At 49.8% G+C, this 13,566-nt stretch overlaps 1 long non-coding RNA gene across 1 annotated transcript; it reads right to left on the bottom strand.

Annotated features, from left to right (window-relative positions):
- Positions 1–322: 322 nt before the first annotated feature.
- Positions 323–13,282, bottom strand: LOC141572947 (uncharacterized). The gene is made up of 3 exons (XR_012498536.1): positions 13,152–13,282; positions 7,924–8,082; positions 323–1,394 (listed from the first exon to the last, which is right to left on the bottom strand). It is a non-coding gene; the product is annotated as an uncharacterized LOC141572947 (long non-coding RNA).
- Between the last annotated feature and the right edge of the window lie 284 nt (positions 13,283–13,566).

The raw sequence follows: 13,566 nt of genomic DNA, 5'->3' as shown, positions 1-13,566 counted from the left end.
ACCTCACAGAGACAAAGAACAGTCAGGTCGTGCTGGGCTCGGAGAGGACGTTCAGGGATTGCAAACTCAGATGTCTATGGGGGCCAGCAGGTGACATACCTGAGTGAAGCATGCTAGATAAGACTCTGGGGAGTGAGGGGAGATGGCACTGTGTCCAAACACCCCAATTAAAGGGGCAGCTGCTGCTCACACCAGCCAATTATTGTATGTGAGACGACGGGTACAGTGTAGCCAAGTCTCTTAATTTTTCAATAAAAGCCGAAAACTTTAGGTTGGTGCAAAACTTTTAGGTTGGTGTAATTGTGGTTTTGGACCGTGAATCTTAAATCATTATAACATGGCTCAAACACATCTTTATTAATCAAAATAGGAACCATTACAATCAACACATTTTTGCCAACGAGAAATAAGTTTGTTTATTCCTAAAAATCCATGCTTCGGGATTTGACGAACTCTTGGAAAGCATTTTCTGAATCCTGCTAGTTGTGGAAGCGTTTTCCCTGCAAAAAGTTGTCGAGATGCTTGAAGAAGAGGTAGTCGGTTGGCGAGAGGTCAGTCAGGTGAATATGGCAGATAAGGCAAAACTTTGTAACCCAATTCGTTCAACTTTTGAAGTGTTGGTGTTGGTTGTGCAACCTGTGGTCAGACATTGTCGTGGAGAAGAATAGGGCCCTTTCTGTTGACCAATGCTGGATGCAGGTGTTGCAGTTTTCGGTGTATCTCATTGATTTGCTGAGCATACATCTCAGATGTAATGATTTTGCTGGGATTCAGAAAGCTGTAGTGGATCAGACCGGCAGCAGACCACCGAACAGTGACCGTGACCTTTTTTTGGTGCAAGTTTGGCTTTGGGAAGAGATTTGGAGCTTCTCGGTCCAACTACTGAGCTGGTCGTCACCGGTTGTTGTATAAAACCCACTTTTCATTGCACGTCATAATCTGATTGAGAAATAGTCCATTGTTGTTGTGTGGAATAAGAGAAGACGACACTTCAAAATAATGATTTTTTAAAATTTGCAGTCAGCTCATGAGGCACACACTTATCGAGCTTTCTCACCTTTCCAATTTGCTTCAAATGACCAGTGACCGCAGAATGGTCGACGTTGAGTTCTTCGGCAACTTCTCGTGTAGTTGTAAGAGCATCAACTTCGCTGATGGCTCTCAGTTGGTCGTTGCCAACTTCCGATGACCGGTCACTATGTTCCTCATCTTCAAGACTCTCCTCGCCTTTGCAAAACTTCTTGAACCACCACTGCCCTGTTCGTTCGTTAGCAGTTCCTGGGCCAAATGCGTTGTTGGTGTTGTGAGTTGTCTCTGCTGCTTTATGACCCATATTGAACTCAAATGAAAAAAATCACTCGAATTTGCTTTTTGGCTAACATCATTTCCATAGTCTAAAATAAATAGTAAGTAATAAATCATTAGCAAAAAAACATAAAGCGAGAAATATGCATTAAAATGATGTATAACATAACCACATATAATTAAGAATGTATTCCAATATCAAACAGCAAATTTCAACAATGCAAAAATCGCAATTCCCTTTGCACCAACCTAATATAAATTTCCCCAATTTTTAAATGTTGGGAACTAATTTTAAAATAAAATTAAACACTGAATGAACCAGAAACAATATATTCACAACCTAGGTGGGGCTTCTGGGCCAGTAGCTTGCAAGCTTTGATCTCCACTGTACATGAGAGAATTGAAGCTCAGAGAGGGACAGGGATTTGCCTGCAGTCACATAGCCAGAAAGTACTGGGACTCTCATCAAACTCCCGTCATCACTCTTGCCAGGGCCCTTTTTGCAAGATCCAATGAGCAGACATGTTTTCAGAGCACCTACTATATGCCGGGCCTGAGCTTCAGCCTGGGGATACAGACGGACACAGATAGGGACAGGAAGGCACTCAGCTGAACAGGCCTCTCCCAGGTGGCCCACACGCACCGCAGTGGTGAATGTCATGGTTGTCCTGGGCTGTGAAGTTCCAGGTATCCTGGAGAGCCTTCCAGGAAGGGATACTCATGGGATGGGGTTTTCATGGTTAATCATTGCCAGTATCAGTCACTGGGACATGTGCCTTACGTAGAAGGAGGCCGTGGACTTCATCTCTCTGAGTTCCATTTGAGGGGACTGGAGGTGGGGTCCAGAAGAGCATCTATCATGGGCACCCGGAACAGAGGTTCTTGGGTAAGAGTTCAGAAATCAGCCAGAGCCAGAGCCTGCTAACAGGCCACTGTGATTTCTGCATTCTCTGGGAGTGTCCCCTGTGGCATCACCAGCCTTTACAAAGTCAGTATGACTGCATCAGCTTCCCTCTGCTGGCTTCCAGGAACCACAGTGCAGAGCAGGCTCTGATTAGAGCACAGTGGGAAGCAGGGAGGGGCAGGCAGGGGAAATTTCCTTCAAGTCCCAGGGTGTGGATAGGTACAATGAGGAGAGACAGCCCCCAAGAGGAAGGCCTGGGGAAACCCAGAATCCAGCTGGGTTTTAACAGTCACCCATGTGGGCCACTGGTGGGGCAAAGACCAGGGTAGGGCAAGGCAGGGCAGGGCAGGGCAGGGCTCATGCCCGAGCCACCTGGTTCTTGCACAGCCTACCTGGCCACCAAGTGGAGTGGAAGTTTGCCCTCTGAGTGTACCTGTTGCCCAGTGTGATCTGAGCAGCCTTGGGTGCTGAGGAAGTCTTCCTGAGAAGCTGCAACCAAAGGAAGAGTTTGGAAGGACTGTGGAGGTAGTCCCTGGGGAAGGGGCGAGTGTGAACCAGCACTGTGTCTGGGAAGTGCGGGTTTTGGATTCAGGCAGAACTCAGCTGGAGACCTGGTTTCTCGTTTCATTTGTTCACTCATTTGTTCATTCATTCCACAGCTATTATCTGCGCCCCTGCAGTGTGCTGACACTTGACTAGACACTGGAAATACATTGGTCATTATATTCTCATGGGAAAGACAGACAACAACAATTTACAAAGAAAAGAAAAGAAGAAAGATGATTTCAGACCTTGTATGCGCTCTGTACAGTGAAGCCAAGCGGTGTGCTATAGAGTCACTGGGGTGAGGGTGGCACTTTATGAGTGAGGTCCCTATGGCCTGACCAAGGAGGAAACACGTGGACCAAATCACATGTAGCTGTATGAGCTCAGAGAGGTAACTTTGGGCTTCCTTGAGCCTCAGTTTCCTTATCTGTAAAGAGGGGTTAATGATGCCTATGTCACAGAATTTTTCATCTTAAGGAAAGTGACATGGTGAAGGGCTTTGAACATACTAGGGCCTCCGTGAATGAATGAATGCACACCACCTAACCCAGGCCCACTGAAGAGTCGGTCGTGGTGGGAAGGGTGATTTCAAGTGCATGATATTGTGCCCCATGGACATGAGCCCTAAGGCATGCCTGTGTGGGAGTTTTACGGGTGGTTTTTATTGCTCTTCACCCTTGACTTCCCTTAATAATATAATCATGCCGTCCTTACACCTACTGGTGTGTAATATTTGGAGGCTTCCTTACGTATCATCACAGCCACCAATGTCTTTTGATCCACAAACAGCCTGTGAGGTCAGCTGGGTTGGGCTGTTATCTCATTTGACCCAGGAGGAGGCTGGGGCTCTAAGGAGTGTGGTGGCTAGTAGCCCCAGGCTACACAGAACAACCAGCGTTTAAGCTGGGAATATTGGGTTTGGGCTCTTTGCACTCAATAAAAAGAGTTATAATGGCACCTTTCCCTCCTCCTACCCCTTTGAGGCAGGTGGTCTCTAAGATGGCCCCCTGTGATGCCCTGATAGTCACGGCCTGGCGTAGTCCCCTCGCCAGGAATGTGAGGTGGCCCTAATGAGTTAGGTACTCATCACCCTGGACCTAGTCCCTCCTAATGAACAGAATATGGCAAAAATGATGGGACACCACTTCAAGGTTAGGTTACAAAGAGACTGTGGTTCCTGCCTTGGGCTGGGTCTCTCTCTCTCCCCCGTCCCCACCCACCAGCTGCCATATTGTGACACTCAGGCAATCTATGGGGTCCCTGTGTTGAGGTACCAAGGCCTGCCAGCCACTCTGCAAGGGATGTGGACGTGAACCTTCTGTAGCTTGCCCACAGCAGGTGAGCAAGCTCAGAAGGGACCCTGCAGGTCCAGAGGAGCTTTGGGGTGACTGCTGCCCCAGCAGATGGCTTGACTGCAAGTTCCTGAGAGAACTTGAGCCAGAGGTACCAGCTAAACCACGCCCAGACACCTAACCCACAGAAACTGTGAGGTAATAAATGTCTACTATTTTAAGCTCCTCAGTGTTGGGGTCATTTGCTCCGCAGCTATAGATAAGTAATACACGGGCATCCCACCCGCAGACAGAGCCCTTTCAAGGCCAACGACCATCCCATTGCTATACACGCAGCCTGTCACTGATCTGACATTTCAGCTGGCTTGTGTCACTAGCTGTCATTGGCAAAGACCACATGGGCATAGCCAGGAAGAACTGGCCCTGAGAGACAGGGCTGACCAATCTTGGTGAACACATGGAATGGGCTATTTTTGTCTTGTTCCTTTGAAGGTGAATGCATGGAGCCTGAGAGAGGAAAGGAGCTGGTAGGAAATGCTCAGAGGGTCTGAGCTAGAATAGCTGGGGTCTCAGAGGCCTCTGGGAAGGGATGGTACCTCACTCTATGACTCCATACCAGGCTCTGCACTAAGCACTTTGGAGACATCGATCTGATCCTCAGGGGACCCTGCCAAATGGAGATGATCTCTTACAAATGAAGCAATGAAGGCCCAGCAAGGGTAAGCGATTTGTCCAGGGTCACTCTAGTGCGAAGTGGAGACTGAATTCTTCCCAGTTCCCCTGGGCTGTGTGTCTTCCTTCAGGAGCTTGTGGGCTCTGAGCAGAGCCTCTTAGCTGGATTAGGCCAGAGATCATTCTCTTCATGCAGCCTCTTTTCCAGCTAGCCTGACACCGTGCTTGGTGACTTAGATCTTCAATCCCATTTAATCCTTGTGGTAACCCTGCAGGGGAGAGGCTGTGGACCCCATGTCATGGATGATGGTTCTGACGCTGAGAGGGAGCCCATGACTTGCCCAGAGCGACACAGATACCAGGTGGCAGAACTGGATTTGAACCCAGGTCTGGCTGACTCCCAAGCCTGCACTGCCCCCACCCCACTCTGGTTGGGCCTTCTTGCCCTAGAGAATCTACCATTGGCTTCCAGCCCTGCAGGGATGGCATCCACTAGTACAGGTGAGCAGCATATAAACACTGAGTTTATTTACACAATTCCTGCCCTGAGTCAATAAGAAAAGGATCTGGTGGGCAGGACTCAAGAGGTTCTCAAGCACAGCCCAGTTAGCCTTTGTTTGTGCCCCATCCCCACCTCTGTTGACCAGTACAAATTGGCATCATTATCCTAAAGAGAGGCTTCCACTGCCAGGCTCCCCAGGAGTGGGGCTTGAGCCTCTGCCAAGACTAAAATGTTACTTGGGCAGAACTTATCTAAGCTCTGTGGTTGCAAGGAGGCAAACAACCTGCCAGTCTGCAGTCTCTTTTCCCTTTTTTGATCTGTTTTTCCTGTTGACCCATGTAATTTTCTTGAATCTGTTGGCTTGACCCTCTTCTTGTCTACTTACCAACACTTATACCTCTCCCTCTTGCATTAGAATAAATCCCTTTTTAATTGACATTGCCTACCTTCTAATTGATGTTGCCCACCATTGATGGCGAGTGTTTGTGTTTTAATTAAAATAAGCACTACAGTCTTAGATGCGTGATAACAATAAGGAAAATAGCTGTCATTCATCACACACTTAATCAACTGCCTGTGGGAAGAATTTACAACCTTATTTCTTAATCCTCATATGGCCGTAAGAACAGGTACTAGTGTTAGCTGCTCTGTATAAATGAGGTCTCCAAAGCTGACAGACGTTATGTAAGCTGCCCAAGGTACCACGGGCCTTCCCTTGCATTAAGTGGCCAAGCAGCCTGTATTTGGCCTGACTCTGCCTTATCCCAGAACTTGGCTCCTCTATCACTACTGTTGCTGAATTTTAGTACAAAAGGTCAGCAGGTCCAGATCAGGCTGGGAGAGCCCTCAATTTATGTAACAAAGATCTGAGCTTTTAGGTGAGCAGAGACTCAGAAAATTGATCGACTCACAGGCTGCATTCCAAAGACAGCGTGTCCATGTCACAGGCCCTGATGCCGGGCTAGTCTGAGTGCATCAGGAAATCACCACAGTGGCCTCAGACGCCCATGGATGAGCCCAGCAAATTCAGCAGAAGGTGCAACCCAAAAGGGGAGCAGAAGACCCTGTGATTCAAGGGTGTATGGAGCCAGTCTAACAATTCTGTTCACTGGTGGGGTGGGGGGGACAGGATACCATTTCCAGGGTGATGGGGACTGTCATGGTTAGAACACAGTCAGGCTCTATAGGCCCAAAGCAGAACCAGCAGGGAGCCAGATTTGGGCTTATAAGAAAGCTTTTTATCAATCACTGCTCTCATCTAACAATGCTTTGAAGTAGTAAGCTCCCCTGACTGGAGGTGTGTGAGAAACACCAAGCAGAGATGCCATAGAGAAGCTTCCTACTTGGGGGTGGGGGGTGGGTGGGTGATGGGTCCAACTGACTCACGAGGTTCCTTCCGATTCTGAGACTTTCTGATTTAATCCCTTAGGTACAGGCAGCTTGTGGGAGCAAGAAGAGCAGAGCACAACCTCAAAGGCATTTATTGGCATATTGGTGAGTGAAATGCAACATGAAATTATAACAGTCAGAAGAGAACACTGTTATATGGTTCCTGGTTTCAAAATGGTTGGAAATATAGAAGCAAATGGAAGGAACTGTAAAGAAAAATATGGCACTCCTTGGTGACATACATATGTTAAACATCTGCTCTTCAGAAGGCACCATGGCACAACTGCAGAACAGTAACCTATATTTCTTTCCCAGGTATTTCTTGCTGCCCTTTCCCCCCATGCTTTGGGGCAGGTGGGTTTCAGAAATAACGGCCAAGAAGTCAGTACTTGGCTGTGAGGTTTCCAGAACACCCTGAGGACACAGCCATTTGGTTTGGAAAATATGCATAATGACTCAGCCAGTCTTCTCGTCCAGCCTCCACCGTCATCCACCCTGATTGACTTAGGACCCCTAGGGTTGGAGGAAAAAGCTTGTGGAGGGGAAGCAAGTAAGTGAAGCTCCCCAGAGGAATATGAGAACTTATGGATGAATCGAGGAATCTGAAAGCAGGGGCATCCTGAGCTGTGTTTCTGAGTAGAGCCCAAGAAAGGAGTAAGAAACCAGTGCATGGTGTGCCTCAGCAAATGGGCCTCCAAATCCTCTCCTAGCCGTGGTGTGGCATAGGCAGCAATGGACTGATTTCCCTGGGGGAGGGGCAAGAGGGCCCAGGGTGACACCTGACCAGTAAGCCTGAAGACCTGGAGGCATTGTGGCTGGACGAGATCATGCTAGGGCATGGTCGATAGCCAGATAGAAATGAGGCTCTCAGTACACACCAGGGGTTGACAAGGACAGCTCTGACGGATGCCCCCGCTCCACTATCCTGGCACCCCTTAGCCCGCAGGGACTTAGAGGCAACGGTGGGAGAAAGGACAGGAGAAGGGTCTTCCCCAAAATTACTCAAATGGTTTCCACCGTTTGGCCAAAATGGGAGCTTGTAAAAGGAATTAAAGTTAGTTATAGAAAAGTAAATTTAGCTGTGCTTCTTGCCTACTTGTATTTGTGGGCCAGAATTCATGTCCGTTACATAATTAAGGAGCTTTCAACCAACCCAGAAAAATACCTGTGATGTATGTGCAACATCAGTATTAAAATGGTTCATGAAAATCAACCAGAACAATGTTAACACCGCAATAGAAAATGATTAGGCAGTTCACAAAATGCAAAATATAAAGGCCAGTCATCATAAGAAAAAGAAAGTTCAAACTCACTGGAAATGATGGAAGAAATGTCCATAAAAGATGTGGGATATCATTTCAGCACCATCAGCTTTGTGCATTGGTCCATCAATTACGCCCAAATGCCGCATGCTTTTTCATCATCCTCCACTGGGGTCCACACCTCCTTTCCTGACTGCCCCAGCGTGGAAGCTGTGAGAAAGCATAGCTCAGATCTCTGCCTGCAAGGAGTTGGCACAAGGCACTGTGCTCTGAAATCAATCATCACGTTTGCCCCGAACCACATTCCCAGCCAATGACTGAGTGTGACAGGAGTGCTAAGGCACCCGCCCCTCCCCACTAGGAGAGGTGGACCCCTCTGATGGCTGATTTTGGCTAGAGGACTCCCCAAAGGGCTGTGCAAGAGGTTTCCATCCAACCAACTGTCCTCCTTCCCTCCCTCCTTCTTTTCCTCCCTCTTTTCTTCCCTCTCTCCTTCAGTCAAGGTCAGACTTGACTGACAGTCTGACAGCCCTCTCAGCCTCCCGCTTCTCCCACTCCATTTCCTTTCTCAGGTATTTCTCTTAATACGTATCTTTCACATCTGTTCCTGTCTTAGCATTTGCTTTCTGAAGACATCCAAGTAACCCCTGACCATGGCTCCTCTCCATAGACTGGGCTATTACCGTGTGGATCCACGCTGCCAGATTGTAGCGTCCTCCCTCCCTGAACAATGCTGGTGTTCTGTGCTTTTGCAGTATAATGCAGGCTACCCAGTCTACCCAGACCTCACCAGGGGGGCCAGAGAAAGAAGATTCTACTATTGATGATATCTCAGATTCTACTCTACCTGCTGGCCAGATTCTGAGACCCACAATAATTGCATTTCCCCCAAGCCTCTCCTACCCCACCCCAGGAGGTTTTACATGTACCCCCAAGCTGGTCTGCTCCTGCTCAAGGCTGTCCCTGCTCTGCTGGGTGGCCCCATCAATGGGTCAGGGAGACCTCCCTCTCACTTGTTGGGGGTCTTGTAGTAGTTTGCTAGCGTTGCCGTAACTGCCAAGGCTGAGTACTGCAAACCGAGGGGCTTCAACAACAGAAATTCATCCCACAGGTCTGGAGGCCAGAAGAATCAGGAAGTCAGCAGGGCTGGTTCTTTCTGAGGGCTCTGAGGAAAGGATCTGATCCGAGCCCCTCTCCTTAGCTTGTCGAGGAATGTCTCCTCCCTGTGTCTCTTCACAATGGCTCCCCTGTCTGTCCTGTGTCTAAATTTTCCTTTTATGAAGATACTAGTCATATTGGGTTAAGGTTCACCCCAATGACCTGATCTTAACTAATTACAACAGCAATGACCATATTTCAAAATAAGGTCATCTTCTGAGGTACGGGGGGTTGACTTCACATATGAATTCTGAGGGGACACAATTCAATCCACATAACATGGCCTCATGGCAGGTTTACTTGGGCCTCAATGTCTTACAAAGGTTTTAGTGAAATAGCTCTCTCCTCTCTTTCCTTTATGCACTTACAGCCTCCTAAACCCCTATAAGACTCAGTCATGAGCCCGCTAGAGGCAAGATAGGGGACCAGTCCCATTTACAGATGCTAGAATGAATTCAGAATTGTCCTTCTCTCTGATGACAGGTTTCTTACTGGACCAAGCTGGCCCCAGTCCCTACCCAGGAGGTTCTCCAGCCTCCTATGAGGAGGACTTCAGTAGGTCAGGCCGACCAGTTCACCAGACAGCCCCAGACATAGTCAAACCCCATGTAGATGCCAGCTGGGAACCCGGTTCAGAGCTCAGTTTTACACACGTAGACCTGGATGTAGCCTGCGTATGGACGTCTGCTTTCAATCTCAGGAGCTGTTACGAGATGATATCTGAAGGCACTTCTCACTAGGCACTCAATGCATAGCAGTTATCACCGTCCTCATTTCCAGTACTGTTGTTACTTGGTGATGTCCTCGGTGATAGGTAACAGGTTTCCTTTGCTTCTCTCCCCTATTTTGCATAGAACATGTGGATGCTCACCGGCTCAACTTGAAGACTTCTAGTCTGGAAACTTTCAGAGCATCTGGGGTCCCATTGAGCGATGAGGGGCACAGTGAGGGGGTCACTCAGGACCTGGAGACCTTGCACGCTTCTCTGACTTGAGGACTCAGGCCATTATTAGAGACTCACAAAGGGAATTTGGCCTCTGTTGGTGTCTGTTCTGGAGAAACACCCACATGAGCCTGGAATGTTCTGGGCTGTGATTTCACCAACAGGAGAAACTTCCTGGGGGCTCTGCCTTTGAAAGTTCAAGGTTTCCGGGCTGCATGTTCTGTGGGCAGTTTCCCAGATGCCAGCTGAGTTATTAGCACGCACATTCTTCACATCCTCACCTCCTCTCATCCCTCAGCTCACTGGCTTTCACCTCCTTACCCCACTCATACTTTTCTCCTCCGGTCATCCTTGCAGCTGCTGGCTCCCTTCAATATAGTCTCATCGAATCTGCTCTCTTGGACAGTAGGCTGTCCTGGTGTCCCACTGACTTCTCCAACCGCCCCTTCTCACTGCCTTGTCGTCCTACCTCCACTTGCCCAGCCCTTTTGTGTGGATTTCCCAGGGCTTTATCTTTTGTCTGGTCTCTTCTCTGTCCATGCTTTCACCCAGTCCCAGGACTCGGAACTCTCCTTCTCAGCTTCTCAACTTCTCAAGCTTAGGGCTCCCAACTCTTCAGGCACTTGAGGAGCAGTATCAGAGGGGACTTGGGATGGGGCAGTGATGGAGGAAATCCAGCCAGGCTGAGCATCTCTGGATGGGCAGATATGTAAGAGTCTAAACCATCAGCTGGCATCTGAGAAGGCCTGCAGGAGTGGAAGTCCCGACCGATCTGCAGTAGGGTCTTGCAGAAGACTTGATTGGAGTCTCCACTGGCAGATGACGGTCATCCATAACAGGGTTTCTGACAGATGCCTGGGGCCAGGGCCAGGGCCGGACTCCAGGGAGAGTGAGGCAGGTTTCCAGCCTAACAGCCTAAATGGCCCAGAACAGTTAGGACATAGAGCTAGAACACACAGAAGGCTGAGGGACCAGGCATGGTCCAAATGTGAGAGCATCTCCTAGAGTTTGTGGGGCTAAGCTCCCAGTGATTCCCTGCTGTGGCAGTTGTAAAACATGCCCACAATTGCATTGTGATTCCTGACGTTAAGAGGAGGAATCATTTCCCGTTCTCTTGAATCTGGGCTGGCCTCAGTAACTCACTTCTAACCAGTAGAATGTGGCAGAAGTAGAGTGGCAGGTCCTCCTATTGTAGACCATAAAGGTAATGTGGCTTCCCCTGACTCCTCTTGACACCCAGCTGTCATGCTGTAAGGAAACCCAGGCCACATGGAGAGGCCACAGGAAGGCGCTCCAGCAGACAGCCCCTGATGAGGTCCCACCTGCCAGACCTGTGCATGAGGAAGCCTCTGAGAGGACTCCAGCCCCAACCACCATCTGCCTGCCACCACCATACAGCCCTGAGTAAGAACCGCCCAGCTGAGCCTAGCCAGCTAGGAATCATGAGAGATGATAGTAATAAATGATTGCCACTATTTCACACCACTAGCTTTACGGGCGGCGGGGGGTGTGTGGGTAGTTAGGCAGCTAGAGTTCAACAGAATACCTGGTGGGAATATGTGGTGGACACCTGACAGAGCTGACAGGAGCGCTAGTCATGTAGCTCCCTGGGGGGCTTACAGGATTTTCAGGTACCATGGCCCAGTGAGGCCATTATCCTTCCTGCCCCTTCCCCGCTCCTTCCAGATGTCAGACAAGAGCACCGCCATCCACCCAGGGACCCCAGCTACCAACCAGCTGTCACCTTTCATTCTTCCCTCTCCCTGACCTGTCCCGTCTAATTTGCCCCCATTCATCCATTCATTAACAAACCTTTAGGGAGCACCCATTCTGTGTCAAGCTTTGCACTAGCTTTGCGCACATGCTGGAGAGCAAGACTGACCTAGTCCCAGTCCCCAGGAAGCTTTTGGTAAAGCAAATTATTCATGACAAGTGGAGCAAATGCTAAAATTTTAATACCTGTGTGCATTAATTAATCTAAGCACAGAGCTGAGTGTTTCACATTCATTCAGTCATTGTAATAAACCCACGAGGAAGAGATTATTAACTCTGGAGATCATTCGCTTCATTTTTCAGATGAGGAAACCAGAGCACAGAGAGGCTGAGTGGGGTCCCTGAGGTTACGTGTTAGCAAGCGGAAGCGCTGAGATGCAGTTTCTTTCCAATCCACACCCTCTCCCTCCCTTCTACTGCGGCTGAGGTCTCATGGGTCCTCTGAGACAGACGTTTCCTGGGGAAGACGTTCCGGTAAGGAGACAGAGCAGGGAGAGTCCCAGACTTCCATGCGCATCTGCCCAAGCTTGGGCCTACCCAGTGGAAGCTCCGGACCACAGGTGGCTGTTAAAGGAGCCCCACTGGGCTCCAATGACCAGGCCTTCCTATCCCCACGGTGCGCAGTTGCTGGGACTGCCCAGAGGAGGTGGCCTCCTAGTTCACTCCACTCCTTGCGACTAAATACAGATTCTCCATGAAGGGAGAGCCCTGGGCCCCCCACCCCATGGCTGCCACCTGCATTATCAAGACTGCCACACTTTGGTCCATCAGTCCAAACTGCCTGGACTGATCATTCTAAAATACATCTCTCCGCTGTGAAATCCCCTGCTAATTCCCATCTCCTACAGGATAAGGAGAAAATTCCTGAGTTGGCCATCAAGGGCTCTACCCTTCCACCTGACACCCTCCACGGCAGCACCAACCACTGCAGGGACACAGGCTCTGGACTCACACCTGTGCCCATGCTGACTACCTGGGAGTCACTTTACGTTGCTCTTCTTCGCATCTCCTCTAAAGGTTGCTCCGGGGTCCAAGGAAATGCTGTAAGTAAAGCACTTAGTGCCATGCCTGGCACAGAGAAAGGGCAAAAATTCTCTTTTCACCACAGACCTGCGTCTCAGCCCAGCCACAGAGCTCACGAGGGGCTGGCTTCAGGCCAGGGGGTCTCTGTCTCTCCTAATCTCTGGGAGGAGAGTGAGCAGAGGGGTTGCTCTCAGGCTCTCTTTGCCTGTTGAGGGACCAGAGGGGCAGGTCCAGTCACTCCTGGCAGGAGTGGATGTGGTCTCCTGATCCAGACCTGGCAGGGTCACTGTTTGAGGGACCAAGCTTGGGCAGAGAGGTGAGGGAGGAGAGGGAGAGGGAAGAATCTCTGTGACTGGTGTGGGTCTGGTGAAGGTTTCCTTACCTGCCCTTGATCCCTGCTCCAGTCCTATTGGGCACTGTGGTTGGACTGACTGCTGCTCAGTAATTGGCCCTTCCCCCACCCTGTAGGACTCTGTGTAGGAGGCCTTGTTTGTGGAGGGCCCTGGTCCCGCCTGGCGCCAGTCTGGCTTGCTCAGTGAGGCCCCTTCTCAGGGGTGTCCCCACAAGCCACCTCCTCCAACAAAGGGCCAGTGTCCTCCGGAGGGCAGGTGCTGTGTAAGCAGGATGGCAGCCAGGCCTGCCAGGGTTTCTGGGCGGTCAGATCACAGAGAATTGACCAGGGCCTGCTGGTTGGGGCCAGGGCCACCAGGGTCTCCGTTTGTTTTTGTTGGTTTTTAGCCAGTGTCCCCAGGAAGAGGTCAGGGGAGGGAGGCAGGCAGAGGCTCAGACTGGGAACT

Source organism: Rhinolophus sinicus, linkage group LG07 (assembly GCF_036562045.2).
Source record: "Rhinolophus sinicus isolate RSC01 linkage group LG07, ASM3656204v1, whole genome shotgun sequence".
In the NCBI taxonomy this organism is placed as follows: Eukaryota; Metazoa; Chordata; class Mammalia; order Chiroptera; family Rhinolophidae; genus Rhinolophus; species Rhinolophus sinicus.
Note: the sequence above shows the minus strand (reverse complement) of the source record. Positions and strands in the feature narration are given on the sequence as shown.